At 36.2% G+C, this 14,031-nt stretch overlaps 1 long non-coding RNA gene across 1 annotated transcript; it reads right to left on the reverse strand.

Moving 5' to 3' along the window:
* Positions 1 to 819: 819 nt before the first annotated feature.
* On the reverse strand, positions 820 to 1,913 carry LOC148780591 (uncharacterized). Its single transcript, XR_016040192.1, has 2 exons — positions 1,645 to 1,913; positions 820 to 1,333 (listed from the first exon to the last, which is right to left on the reverse strand). It is a non-coding gene; the product is annotated as an uncharacterized LOC148780591 (long non-coding RNA).
* Positions 1,914 to 14,031: the final 12,118 nt, after the last annotated feature.

Below are 14,031 nucleotides of genomic sequence, written 5' to 3' on the forward strand. Positions count from 1 at the left end.
TCCTCTATTAAAGTCGCACTAATGAAAATATATATAAAAAATATTTTTAATAAAATAAAATGACTAAAATACCCTTGAATGATTCAAGGGGGATTTTAATCATTAAGTTTTATCGAAGAATTATTGTTAATATTTTTTATAGGTGCGCGTGCCCCAATGAGAAGATAGCACGTAGCAAATTTCATATTCAAAAAAATTGTATTAAGAAAACTAAAAATAAAATATTTTGAGACGTCGGATCTAAGATCAAACGGTGAATGGCTCTCTTGACAAAAAATGGACTGCTGGATGGTAGAGGGAGGATAGAACTTGTATAACATAGGGGTAACATAGAAAGCTTTCCCCAAAAAATGGGTTGGACAGCGATGAGGGAGTAGTTGCCATGAATCATGTTTTTATTTCAATTGTACCTCCAATGTTCCTCGTGTCTTTGTAATGGCGTTCATCTTTTTACTACGACAAATGATCATGCTGCATTTCTCCAATGACACAATGATAAAAATATGTTCATTTTCATTTCAAAGAAGGGAGGTTTCTCCCTTGACAGAATGCATAAAATGGAGCTCAATTTCATTTCAAAATAGTATTTTAAGAGAAGACAAAAAAAAGAAGAGAGAAAAAAATAATTTCATTTATTTAAGAACATACCCAGTTTATCCAAGGAAAAATTGTGAATAAGCTGCCAACCTAATACTATAGAAGTGAGGTGCACATTAAAAATCTATTCAATTATTTTGTTTTAGGTGCTAGAAAACTTCCCAATTGAGTATCATGACCTCGAGATGCTAGATATGAAAAAGAGGGGAGAGTTTAGCGAGCTGTATTAAAGAGTACGCATTCCCTTTCTGGCCGGTGGATGATGAGTCAAAGTGCATGAACAATAGAACAAGCTCAACACAAATAGACATCAAAATATAAAGTACATAAACAGTAGATCAAATTCTCCATAAATTGAAATGTCTAATTTAAGGGATAGTTTGGTGGATGATGAGTCAAAATGAGTACAGTTTGATCTTTTTAAGACAAGAACACAATGATTCAGCTTCTTTTTCCCTTCATCGATATGCGATTGAATAAGTTCAGCATTTTCTTCAAATAGAATGTCCATGACTTCCTCTCCAAATTGATATTTGATTAAGGGCTCTGCTGCAGCTCGCAACATCAATGCTAAGTCTTTTCCATTCTGGTTGGCTCCCCATGGAGCTATTCGTATTTGTTTGAAACGCGAAATTGTAAATGAACCTTCTCTCTTCACCTATTCTTGAACTTCTTCAGCAGATGGACCATAGTATGGCAGATCAAAAGAATCCAGCTTCTCCTCTTCTATAAATCCCTGTGTCAACACGATTTAAAGAGTTCAGAAGAGACAAACTAAAATGCAATTCGATGATGGCACATTCATGGTTAGAAATTATGTGAGCATTTTTTTTTTTTTTGAGTTTTAGAATGCGACCCTTTTAACCACACACAAGATTCTGCCACTTTGTGAGATAAAAATCGCAGATAGCAGGTTTCCTCCTACTCATAAATCCTCGGCTTTTATTTGTTTGCTTCCCACATGTTGAAAGAAAACACACACATAGCTCTCTCCTAGGAAGTGTCAAAGATTGGATAACTATTGCAGACAGAGATATGGGGGAGCACCTTAGAAACCAGATTCTTTATAGCTTGACTCAAAGGAGTCCATATGAGGCCACCCTCCTTATCAGCTGCTTGCTTTGTCCTTCGACCGATAAATACTAACACCATGCACCGTCTCGAACCACCTCTTGTGAACAGAACTTGAGAAATAGAGAAAAGTCGCCCTGGAATTGTTGAAGAAAGGCATGTGTTACACTTGGACTATCTTCAGTTATGTATAAATTGCCTTTGTTAAGGGGCTTTCCATACTCATCATAGAGTCCAGGAGGAACCTGCAGAGACCTTATTATTAGTTAGAGAATTTATTCAAAAATATTTTGAGAGATGATTTTGGAAAGGAAAATCGAATCAGGTGAATATGAAAGAATGTGATTAGATAATTAATTATTAATATTTTAGGGATTAGGATAATTAAATCCTAGAATAAATATGAACTACTTACTCAAAATTTTGAAACTTAAGTTTTTCTTAATTTTTCTCAGATGAAAAATCCTAGTATATATATATGTGGTATTGTACATAAATTTTAGTGTTTGTAAAAGACTATGTGAGCTCATAGATCCATATTAATAAAGTTTTGCTCCCACAAATCATCCAAACCTATTCTAGCCCATTTCTGAAAATGTATATGTAAAGTTGAACCAAAGTTTTAAGTTTATTTGATCTAGTTTCACGTCAAACAAATGCTTCCAACTTATATGTTCTTGCCATGTTGGAATGTATATTTGGACATGCGCGACCACCATATATGCCTTGCACTAAACTTTTATCTTCATTTATGATCAATAACATTTTATGTTGGTGCAACATGTAAAATTTCTATGGTCTTTCTAACAATTATTTCAGTTAAACCTGTTAGTCTGATAGAGGAAACCATTAGAGCATATCGGTACTGCCAAATTTGGAATGGACCTATAATAATGGAAGCATAAAAGGGTATTGTTTGCATAAGGTTGAAACCTTAAACAATCCACTTAAGGTGCACCTCTAAATTTGATCATAAATGTAATTTTGATATAATTTTTTTTTAAAATGGCTTGATAATCTATTTTTATCTCTAGATATAAAATTTTAAACTCTATAAATGGTTCAAATCAAATAGATCTATAAACACATAAAAATCTTGAAAATGGACGGTTCAGAGAATGTGTACTAAGATACACTACTTCATAGACTCGAAGCTTTTTATTCTTTTCATATTCATAAATCTCGATGTCGAGATGATCAATTAGATGGTTTTCCAACTCTAAACAACCTTTTATGTTGGATTTTTGAGGTACACCTTTAACTCTACATTTTAAGGTTGCAACCTTGTCTAAACGTTTTTTAAAATAAAAAATTACATGTGTTCATAAAAACAAATGAAAAAGTATAGAAAGGTACATATTTTCCCACCATATACCTTCGCCTTATGTTATTTTATTTTCCCAGTTTGCCTGTTGCTTTTTATTGTTTATTTTTCATTTTTAATTTTTTTTTTTTTTTATGAACATAGGATTGTGACCTAGGTGTATTAGGTTACTTCGGGGCCAGCTGATTTGATGTCAAAAATATTGGACAGGGAGATTAACACTAAGTTTCAAACTAGTCTGATGTCTCTCACATCGAACAACCCACTATAGGAAATTCAATATTTTAGGCATCAGACAAGCCCCGAAGTGACCTAAAACCTAGGCCATAACATTATGTTCCAGAATATTTTTTTTTAAAATTAAACCAGCCCGATGTTGATAAAATCAGACCAAGTGGCAAATTGGAAAAATTTAAAAAACACAAGGGGACCAGATGTATGCATAATATTTAGGAAAATATGGAACTTTCCATATTTTCTCATTTATTTTTGTGTGCAGATGTGAACTTTCATATAGTTGAAAACCTGAAATATAAAAATAAATTCTGACAACATTGGAAAATATCACTGATTCATGGGGAATAGAGACCTTATAAAAAAATTTATTTATTATGTTTTGTAGACATCCACTTGAAATTCTCGTTAAAGAGAATTCCTAAAACATTGATTTTAAGTCTAAAGGACCACATAAACCCTAAGAGACCACAGACAACCTAAACCCAATAAAATTATCCCAAAACTATCTGAAACTTATCCCAATTCACATAGTCAACTTAGACACCCATGAACCTCGTGAATCCAAAAAAAATGACCCAAACATTGATCGAACATTTAGAAACTTGAAACCGAGACCCTAACGGCCTTGTAAACGCTTCAAAAGTATATCAAAGTTAGTTTCAAATTATAAAGGAGGTTGAAAGCTTTCAAATGGTTCAAGAATCACTTATATCGGATTTATAGTTAGAAAGTTATAGCCTTGAGGAATTTATTAAAAAAACTAACAATTTAGTCCCTGTTGTGTTGGACATGTGTCCGTGCGTGACGTGCTGCACGACCCAATGGGTCAATACATGTTTTAAGCCTGTTTTGACTTATTTAGGGTCTGTTTTTTACCCGAAAAATATGGAGCACAAAAAACTTAACCCCTCAATCTTTAAAGATCTTAAGAATTCCACTTGAGCCACCCTCACCAGATTTCCTCAAAGATCTCCCTATTTGGTATGAGGAGTTAAGCCTAAAGTAGTTAATCAGACCATTCTCTAAATCCAATCCAAAAGCAGTAAAGGCTCCAAACTTGATCATTTCTAAAGATTCAACACATTCGCAAGAGTTAGAACCTCTAGAAGTTCTAAGGGGATCACTTGGGAAGCTCTCACAAGTTTTCCTGGATAATCTGTTTGTCTGGAATGAAGAATCTCAAGAAGAAAACAGGGACATGGGCACGACTCCACTACCTATGGCACCTCATATTCAAGAAGATTTAAATCCTTGAAACCTAAAGTGTAGATGAAAAATCTAGTAGGGCAAATCCCATCCACCAGCCAGATAGGGATCATCCCATATGATTAAAATGGCATAGAAGCAATTCCATCCAACATACTTATAGGAACAATCTCATTAAATGGAGAAGACCCTACATGGGCAAGCCCACAACTTGTTAGGGGCACTTCCATCCAATAATGAAAATATAGTAAGGGCATCCTACAACTCCCAACATGCCTCAAGGCCATATACTCTTGAAGTGCAACATGATGTTGCAAATGAGCAAGATTACTGAGAATGCATGGAGTGATCACTTGCTCATCCCTTTCAAATAAGCCAAGTGGGGCATCTACGCTCTACTTAGGCATCTTAGTCCATGACAATAGTAGCCTAAAGAGTTAGTTAAAAAAAAAAAAAAGCAAGAGAAAATGAAAAGAAGAAAATGAGCTTAGCCAACCAATTAAGAGATTGAAGGAAAAACAGAAAAAAATAAATAGAAAATGAGCTTGGCCAACCAAACAAGAGATTGAAGTGCTAGGAAGCTGAGAGTGACTTTGAGCTTGAAGACAAAGCTCAAGTGAAGCAATTCAAGGAAGGAAGAGTTAATAGGAGTGCAACAACCACTATCAAGAAAGTACTGCATACCAACTAGGGACATGAAAAATTTGAAGATAACCAAGACTAAAACCTCCCGGCCACCTGAAGAAAGGAAGGCTGATCGATTTCTCAACTAGATTAAGTGCCAAGAGGGAAAAGCAGCACTGACTCTTCTTCTTTTCCTACTCTTTCTTTATCTGCTTCAAAATTAAAAAGAAAAAACAGAAAAGAAATTCCGCATGGGTGAAAATCCAAAAAGAACCCTGAACATTGGAAAAAAGGCCATCGCGCTAAACACCTGAAAGGGAACCTTGGGGGCAATCAAGAAAAAAATAAAGAAAAAGTAAAAGGAAAAACAAAAAAAATTCTGTCGGGCTGAAAATTCAAAAGGAGCCTCGAGCATTGGAAAAAAGGCCACCGCCACCGAGTTGAACATCCGAAAGGAGCCCCCAGGAAAAAAAAAAAGGAAAAAAGAAAATAGAAAAAAGAAGTTTATCGGGTTGAAAATCCAAAAGGAACCCCAAATGCTACAAAAAAGACCATTGGGCTGAAGACCTGAAAGGAACCCCGGGTTGACATAAAAGTAAGTTTCTCTCTCTCATTTCGTCTCTTCTCTTCCTAAAGTCAGAATGGTGTCAGAAAGGAATGTAAAGACATCGGTACGAATAAATCTAAAGAGGCTTGACTATCTGAATTTCAAAGGGTTGACAATGGAGGGACGAAATTGGAAGTCCAAGGAGATCCCGAGTACTTTGGGGCAATATCCAATATTATCCAAGACACCGGTTTACTAAAAAACTTCAAGAAAAACTCTCCCTTAAGTTGCATCACAAAGAGGCAAGATTGGAACATGAGGAAGCACCTGATGACTCCTTGTCCTGAAAATCCTAAATAGAGGCTCGACAAGCTCATGTTGGAAAAGAAAAAATAAAAGTAAAAAAGAAGAAAGCTCAATGGTAGCATGAGCCTAACACTGCTTACCAATGTTGCTTTTCTAACTTCTCACCTATCTTCCAAATTTCCCTCACATGTTCATGTGAAGTTTTCAAAAACCCTTAAGTTGTTTATTTAAAATCGTAACTAGGAACTCTGTATGTGTTTCAAAATCCTACAGATCTTCAAAACCTTCTAAAATGTTTTTTAAAAAATGAAGGAGCTTCAAGGAGGCTTGGACATAATGTTCGACCGCCACTAACACCTGGATGCCATGCTTACAAACCCGTAGGAAAAAAAACTAATTCCTAAGTTCCCAAAACAAAAGCCCGAACATGTGACCCCAAGAATTAGAATTGAAGGCAAAAAAAGAAGGTCAACAAGCCAAAATTCATTATTCCATTATTTCTTTTAAATTAATACATCATTCGATTAGAGAACCAAACCCCCAAGAAAAATGGTCTAAAGCCTAAGATGATTACACTGGCATCCTAGGTAACATTAGGGTGACTACAACAAGGAGTGTTACCTGCTCAAAGATAGCACGGTATGTGTTCACTGTCACTTTGGATCCCAATTGTCAGAGATATCTCAATGACACTAGTTCAAAGATAGTAGTATCAGTTCGATGTCTTTCAGATAAAAAACATCCATCAACATACTATCTGCCCAAAGGGTAATTGTCATTCAAAAGAATTACTCATCGAAAAAAGTCTCATTTTCCATTCACCTGTTCCTAAAAGTAGGGCAACTGTAGACACTAACATCAAAATTATGGCTAAAGAGAATTCCTAAATGCTTGATTCAAGTCCAAAGAACCACACAAACCCTAGTAGACCATAGGAACCTAAACCTAGTAAAATTATCCCAAAACTACCTAAAATTTATCCTAATAACTTCACATAGTCACCTTAAACATCCATTCGGCTTGAACCCATAAAACTCACCTAAACGCCGATCAGACGTCTAGAAACTTGAAATCGAGACTCTAACGTCCTTATATATCCCTCTCAATTTTTACAATTTAGGTTGAAATTATAGAGGAGATTGCAAGCTTTCTAACGGTCTAAGAATCATTTGAATCAAACTTATGGTTAGAAAGTTGTGGCCTGGGGGAATTTGTACGAAAAAATAACAATTTAGTCCCTGCTGAGACTGGATACATGTCAGTGTGTAACTCGCCACATGGCTCCACGGCCTGTATGCATTTTAAGCCCATTTTGACTTATTTTAGGCCCTTTTCTTACTAGAAAAATTCAAAACAAAAGTCAAGAAAAAGTCTAATCATAATCCTAATTGAAATAATAGATTACAACAATTAATTTCCACCCTAACCCTAGCTCAAACTAATAAATAACTCCCTTCAAACTAGACCAAAGAAAACATAAAAAATAACCCAAAAAATCCCCAGGAAATTCTCAAAAAATTCCAAATAAATGGGAAAATCATCTAGGAAAATTAGGAAAAGTCCTAAATATCCTAGGAAAGTAGAATATCCTCTCCAAATATATGAAAATCCATAGAAAATAGGAGAAAATCCCAAAATAAGAAAAAATACCAAAAAATAGGAAAAAAATCTTAGAAAATTCATAGAAAATTTGAAAAAATCCTAAAAATTATCTAAAAATCACCACGAATCCCGAAATTCAGATTTTATCTTAGGAGGTCAGGATACAAACTAAGGAAATCCGCCTCCAAACCCAAAAAAAGCCTACCTACGTAGACCAGACTAAAAAATATTGAGCTTTTCCACAGCCTTAGGAACCCTAGATCCAAGTGAAAAACATTCAAATCTACTAATTGTAGCGAGCAAAGGTATCCAAAAGGAGATGATGATGCAAATCAGAAGAGCGGCTTAATCCAAGTCTGAAATTCCAGGTTTCGGGTCTCTAAAAGTTAATAATTTTTTATTTGCTTAATTTAGTTTATTTTCATCATTTAATTCTCTATTTTGTTTTATTTTTCTGAAAATTTATTTTTTATTATTAGATTTAGTTAAATTTTAAGAAATGTTTTTCTAAAAGTTCAAAATATGGATTTGGAGTTGGTGCTTCCAGTGAACTCAGAAAAAGGCTAGATCTGTATAATTCTGTCATGTTTTCGAGCTTATAATTTGAGTGACCGTCTCTATCTTCTTACAAATTAACTAAGTTTTGCAAAGATTTGAGTTGATCTCATCTCAGAGATTGGTGCAAATCAGAGCATAAACATGTTTCTACATTATTGAAAGAGAAACACAAGGGTAAGAGAAAACAAAAAGAATTCTTTAATGTTTCAATTTGATTTGGCTACCCAAATTGAAATATATATGAGCAGTATTAGAAACCGCATCTGGGGAGCATAAACAGGCCATGGGCGGAAACCGGTCCGGGTAATTGGCAATAACCAGGCAGGTCCTGGCAAGGCTAGAAAGGGTTAAAAAAGTTTAAAATCTCAAAAAACACAAAAAGTTCGTTTAAAGTATAATTAAACAAAATACATCCAAATGAGATAAAAAAACTAGTGAAAAAATGGATTTTGAAAAATGCTGGAGGATGTTTTAGAAATAATTGAAAAAAAGGGAAAATGTAAAAATAAGTATTTATGGTCAAACTACTTCCCTATTTTTTAAAACAATAGAAAACAATAAAAAACTATTGCAAACAAATTTCTTATTTTTTTATTTTTATAATTTTTTTTTTTTGAAAATTTTCTATGTTCTTGGCTTGAACACTTTTTTTTCTAAATTATGGGTAACCTGGTCGGTTCCGAGTCAACCCAGCCAGTTCTGCAGACACTAGGATAGAATTACTTTGGCTGTGCAAATTGGAATGGAGAGAGAGAGAGAGAGAGAGAGAGAGAGAGAGAGAGAGAGAGAGAGAGAGAGAGAGAGAGAGAGAGAGAGATTATACTATAAGGGTGAGGTTTCTATAAGATGCCGACATTATACCAAAAACCCTATGATGGCTAATTATAAAATTTTAAACTCAAAAAATGGTACAGTTTAAGTATATTTATAAACGTTTAAAAATCTTGAAAATAGGTGATCCAGATAATTTATTATAATATTGTTTACGATGAAAATATGACAGATCTTCTGATGAAGATCTCTCGAATTTTAACACCTTAGACTAATAAAATATATGTAAATAAAGTCGAGAGAAAGTGAGTCTGATCGAAATTAGATTTGAGGCCAGATCTACCTGAAAATGAGTAGATTTACTATCAGATCTATGGCAGAGCCACCATGATCCAAAGCATTAAAATACGATTTTAAGACAAAGTTAACATATCAAAATAAATAAAAACAGAAATAAAACAATAAAAGAATAAAAAAGAGAGAGGAAGAAACAATACCAAATCGCGATGGATGATCGGGGTTCCCGAGCCTTCGAGGGCTCGCCCGTATCAAAACCGGTCCTCTTTGCCTCTCTGATTCAAATATTGGTCAGTAGATCTCTGTTGTAGAAATGTTAGATCTAGGGTTGTTGTGCCCTTAGTCTAGTTTTGATCTAGGGTTATTGTGCCCTAGGTCTAGGTTTTCTCAAGCTTAGGGGTTAAGGTCTCAGGAGGTTAGGGTTTCTATCTTTCTAAAGCTTTAAGGCTTCAATCTCTATCTGTTTTTTTGTATTTCTCTCAGGTCTAGAGGAGAATTTCTTTTGTTTTCTAAGGGTTTTGTAATCTCCAGAGGTTGAATATGAATTATGAGATTTTCTTTAATTTTTTGGGATTTTCGGAGATTTGTTTTCTATTTTTAGGAATTTTCTAAGGGTTTTTTCTATTTTAGGTATTTTTGGGTAATTTTCCTAATTTGAAAAATTTCTAAGGCTTTTCTTGTCTCTTTTTCTCTCTCTTTTTGGATTAGGGAGATGGGGTATTTATAAGATTCAATTGGTGTTTTTTCTTAAATTTTTTGGATTTTTTTCGGAATTTTTTTGATTTATCTTGAAGTTTTAACCTTATATAATTAAAGAAAACGCGTTTACTACATCATCAGATGCATTGACTGCATCATTAGCTCGCATCTAGTCTTGTCGAGTCCGTTACAGCCCGGCTCGCAGCCTGACAGCTGGGTCTCATAGGGACTAAATTGTTATTTATTATATGTCTTTTTTCGTAGGTCTGATTCAAGCGATTCTTGGATTGTTGGAAAGCTGTTGGGCTCTATGTCAAATTGGGATAGGATTTGGGTAGTTTTTAGGTAACTAAATTGGATCTATTAGGATAATGTAGTTCTAAGACTTCAGAAAACCATAGAATTTGCTAGATTTTAAATGGTGTCTAAAGTTGGCACTCCCTGTCCTTCGAAGAACAGATGAGTGGCAAAGTAGTAGACACTTTAGCATTCCCTGTCTTTTGAGGGGTAATGAATGTCAAAGATAAAACAGACATTTTCAATTTCTTCTTGAGGTCACGTGGTCAGGGGGCACACCAACTATCCCTCCAAGTCATTGCACTCATTAAGCTTACCCACCTAGGGCATTTTTCCTCCTAGCATTTTCAGCGTGAGATATCAATGAGTTACACAAGCTTGAAACTCGAGTTGGATTTTCTAGCCATGCCACCTAACTTTAGGGGTTTTGTAGTTTGAATTTTTAACTCTGACAATTTCTTTGATCTCCTTATGGTTTCTTAAGGCTGTCTATAGGAAAAGGCTTTCTATAGGAAAAGACTTGTCTAGCCAAATTCGAAGTGAGAGACGAGGCAGCAACACGACAATTGTGGCAACGCGGTAATCATCATATACGGGTGTCCAAGCTCCTTTGTTTTTTTAAGACTTTATTTAGAATTTTTGAAAGTAGGGGGAGATTTGAAATATAACCCTCAGCAACGACAGGTTATGATTTTAACAAAAAAAATTAAAGTTTTTGGAAAACACAAGACAATATAGTGAAAATTTTGAAAAGAGAAAGATATTTCGAAAAACAAGGTTGGCTAGCAGTTTTAACTGCTGCCCGTCATGCAGCAACGGACCATACACTCGACCCTTTTACGTCAATACGGGGATAGATGGAATCCATCAAACATGGTTGTTATGCCCTAGATACACCTGACCTTTTTGCGTCATATGGGGCTAGATGGTACCTGCCTCGGCTCTTTTACATTGCACGAGTTTGACGTTTTTCATCGAATAGGGTGGTGGTGCCCTGGATCCACCCGACCTTTCACGTCAAACATGGATAGACAGTACCTGTCTCGGCTCTTTTATGTCGCACGAGTTTGACATTTTTCCATTGAACAGGGTGATTGTGCCCTGGATACACCCGCCCTTTCACATCATATTGGGATAGACGGTACCTGCCTTGGCTCTTTTATGTAGTACAAGTTTGACAGTTTTTCATTGAAACATGGCGGTTGTGCCCTTGATACATCCGACCTTTCATGTCATATGGGAATAGACAGTACATGTCTCGGCTCTTTTACGTCGCACGAGTTTGATGTCATTCTATTGAAATAAGGTGGTTGTGCCCTGAATACACCCGACCTTTCACGTCATATGGGGATAGACGGTACCTGTCTTGGCTCTTTTACGTCGCACGAGTTTGACATTTTTCATTGAACATGGTTGTTGTAACTTGGATACACCAGACCTTTCACGCATACGGGGCTAAATGATACCTGTCTCGGCTTTTTTACGTTGCACGAGTTTGACATCTTTCTTGTCTCATCTCTTTAACGTCGCACGAGTTTGACGTTTTTCTTGTCTCGACTATTTAATGTCACATGAGTTTGATGTTTTTCCTGTCTCGACTCTTTAACGTCGCACGAGTTTGGCTTTTTTCATGTCTCTGCTCTTTAACGTCGCATGAGTTTGATGTTTTTTTCCTATCTCCGCTCTTTTAGGGTCGCACGAGTTTGACCTTTTTTTCCTGTCTTGGCTCTTGAACGTCGCACGAGTTTGACGCTTATCCCTTCTCAACTCTTTTACGTCGCACAAGTTTGACGTTTATCTTGTCTCGGCTCTTTTACGTCGCACGAGTTTGACGTTTTTTTGAATTGGACTTTGGGACATCATACGCACACACGGGGATGAGCTTGCCTTATTTCGCCTCAGAGGATCCAATCGAGAGAAAAATGCTCCCAGACTAGCCAATAACATCATTGGCGAGGTTAACCCATCTCCGATATGTGGTAGTTGGTAGTTATACTCATACAACCATGGAGTGCCTGACTAGTTTCAAACCTTCATAACAGGCGTAAGAAGTTAACTTCAAGAACGAGGCCAGATCGACTAACAATTTAACCTCTTGTAGTGATGGAGGAAGTCCTTCTTAAAAGGATTTTGGAAATGAAGGGTTTTAACAATCAGATTGAAAAAGTGCTTTTAAAAGGACGGGCCTTATAGTTTTGCCACCTGTGGCCCCTTTGGTGGTCCTTATGTGAGCATATCGGATCCTTGCTTGAATCTTCTAGACGAGGAATCATCGAGTATTTCTTTATCTTCAAACCTTAGCTCTTGTATTGCAATTCAAGGAGAGTTCTCTGGAGTTTCGAGCAAAACAAAGTCTTGAAAATACAGGATACCGCCCCTGGGTGTTCAGAATCTCTTTGGATTTCTGATTTCATTCCTCCACCACTCACCTTTCGAAGTTTCAAACGATAAGATCATGAACAATGTTTCGTCAAGCTAATATTTATTGATATTCTTTTAACACCACTTAGACACAGGGGAAGGAAGAGAAGATGTTTAGAGAGAAAAGAACTTGGAGTGTAGAAGGAAGGAGAGAACTTCTTCTTTTTCATTGCCTTGAGGTCCCTTTCGTGTGTTCAGCCCGGTAGCCTTTTTTTTTCCAACGCTTGGGGTTCGTTTCGGATTTTTAGCTCAGCAGATTTTTTTTTTTTTTTTTTCCAGGGTCCCTTTCGGGTGTTCAGCGCAGTAGCCTTTTTTTTCCAATACTTGGGGTTCCTTTTAGATTTTCAACGCAACGAATTTTTTTTTTTTACTTTTTTATCGCTCCGGGGTCCCTTTCGGGTGATCAGCCCAGTTGCCTTTTTTCCAACGCTTGGGGTTTCTTTCGGATTTTCAGCTCAGCAGATTTTTTATTTTTTATTTTGAAGAAGAAAACAGTGACAAAGGAAGAGGGGAAGGAAGAATAAGAGTCAAAAGGTGCCCCCCCCTTTTTTTTTTTTTTTAGCAACTCACCTTAAGATTATGTAAGAATTCGATCATCTTTCCCTCCTCCAAGTGACATGGAGGTTCAAATATCGGTCTTCTTCCGTTTTCCTTAACCCAGTTTGGCATCCAAAATCTCTTTGACAATGAATGCTTAGTCTCCATTGAGCTTGTCCTTTTAAACTGCTCCACTTGAACCTTGATTTTGGGACTACAAATCACTCTCAGCTTCCTAATCCCTCAGTCTTCTGTATGGACGGATACGCTTGTCAAGGTTTTCCCATTAATGGAGTATTTTATGTTACACATTAGGCATTAATGCCTTTTGAAATATGAGGCATGAATGCCTCATTTGGTTATTTGAAAGGGGTGAGTGATCACCCAACTCCTTTTCGATAATCTTTTTCATTGCAAATTTAGAATTGCTTTTTTGAGGTTAACTCTGTTGTAGGCTCCTGCTCAGTGCTCGAACTCAGGTGAGACTTTCGCACCAGAAGAGTGATTAAGTTGGTATCAGTTGTCCTTATCGCATGTTGGGAGTCAACTAAGAAGGGTTCAATCTCATTAGTTGCCCCTATTGTATCCTCTTCATGAGAGAAGTTTGCCCCTATTGAATATTTTGATGGGGTTGCTCCTGCAGGGCTTTCTATTATGTTGGGAACTTGTTCTTCACATAATGAATTCTCTTGATATGGTGGTGTTCCGATTTTCAGAGTTGTGCTCATGTTGTTAATGACTTTTAGAGAGCCTACCTCTTGAGGAGGTAATATAGTCGGATTTCCAATATCCAATTCTTGATCCCAGATTGGTGGATCATTTAAGAAACCTTGTGAAGGTGGTTCAGGTGGGCTTCTTAGAATTTCTAAAGGTTTGAGCTCTATCAACTCAAGTGAAAATGTCAAATCTTTGGGAATAGTCAAATTTGGGCTCTTTG

This window comes from Amborella trichopoda, chromosome 9 (assembly GCF_054954075.1).
Source record: "Amborella trichopoda isolate Santa Cruz 75 chromosome 9, AtrichopodaSantaCruz75HAP2 v2.0, whole genome shotgun sequence".
Lineage (NCBI taxonomy): Eukaryota > Viridiplantae > Streptophyta > Magnoliopsida > Amborellales > Amborellaceae > Amborella > Amborella trichopoda.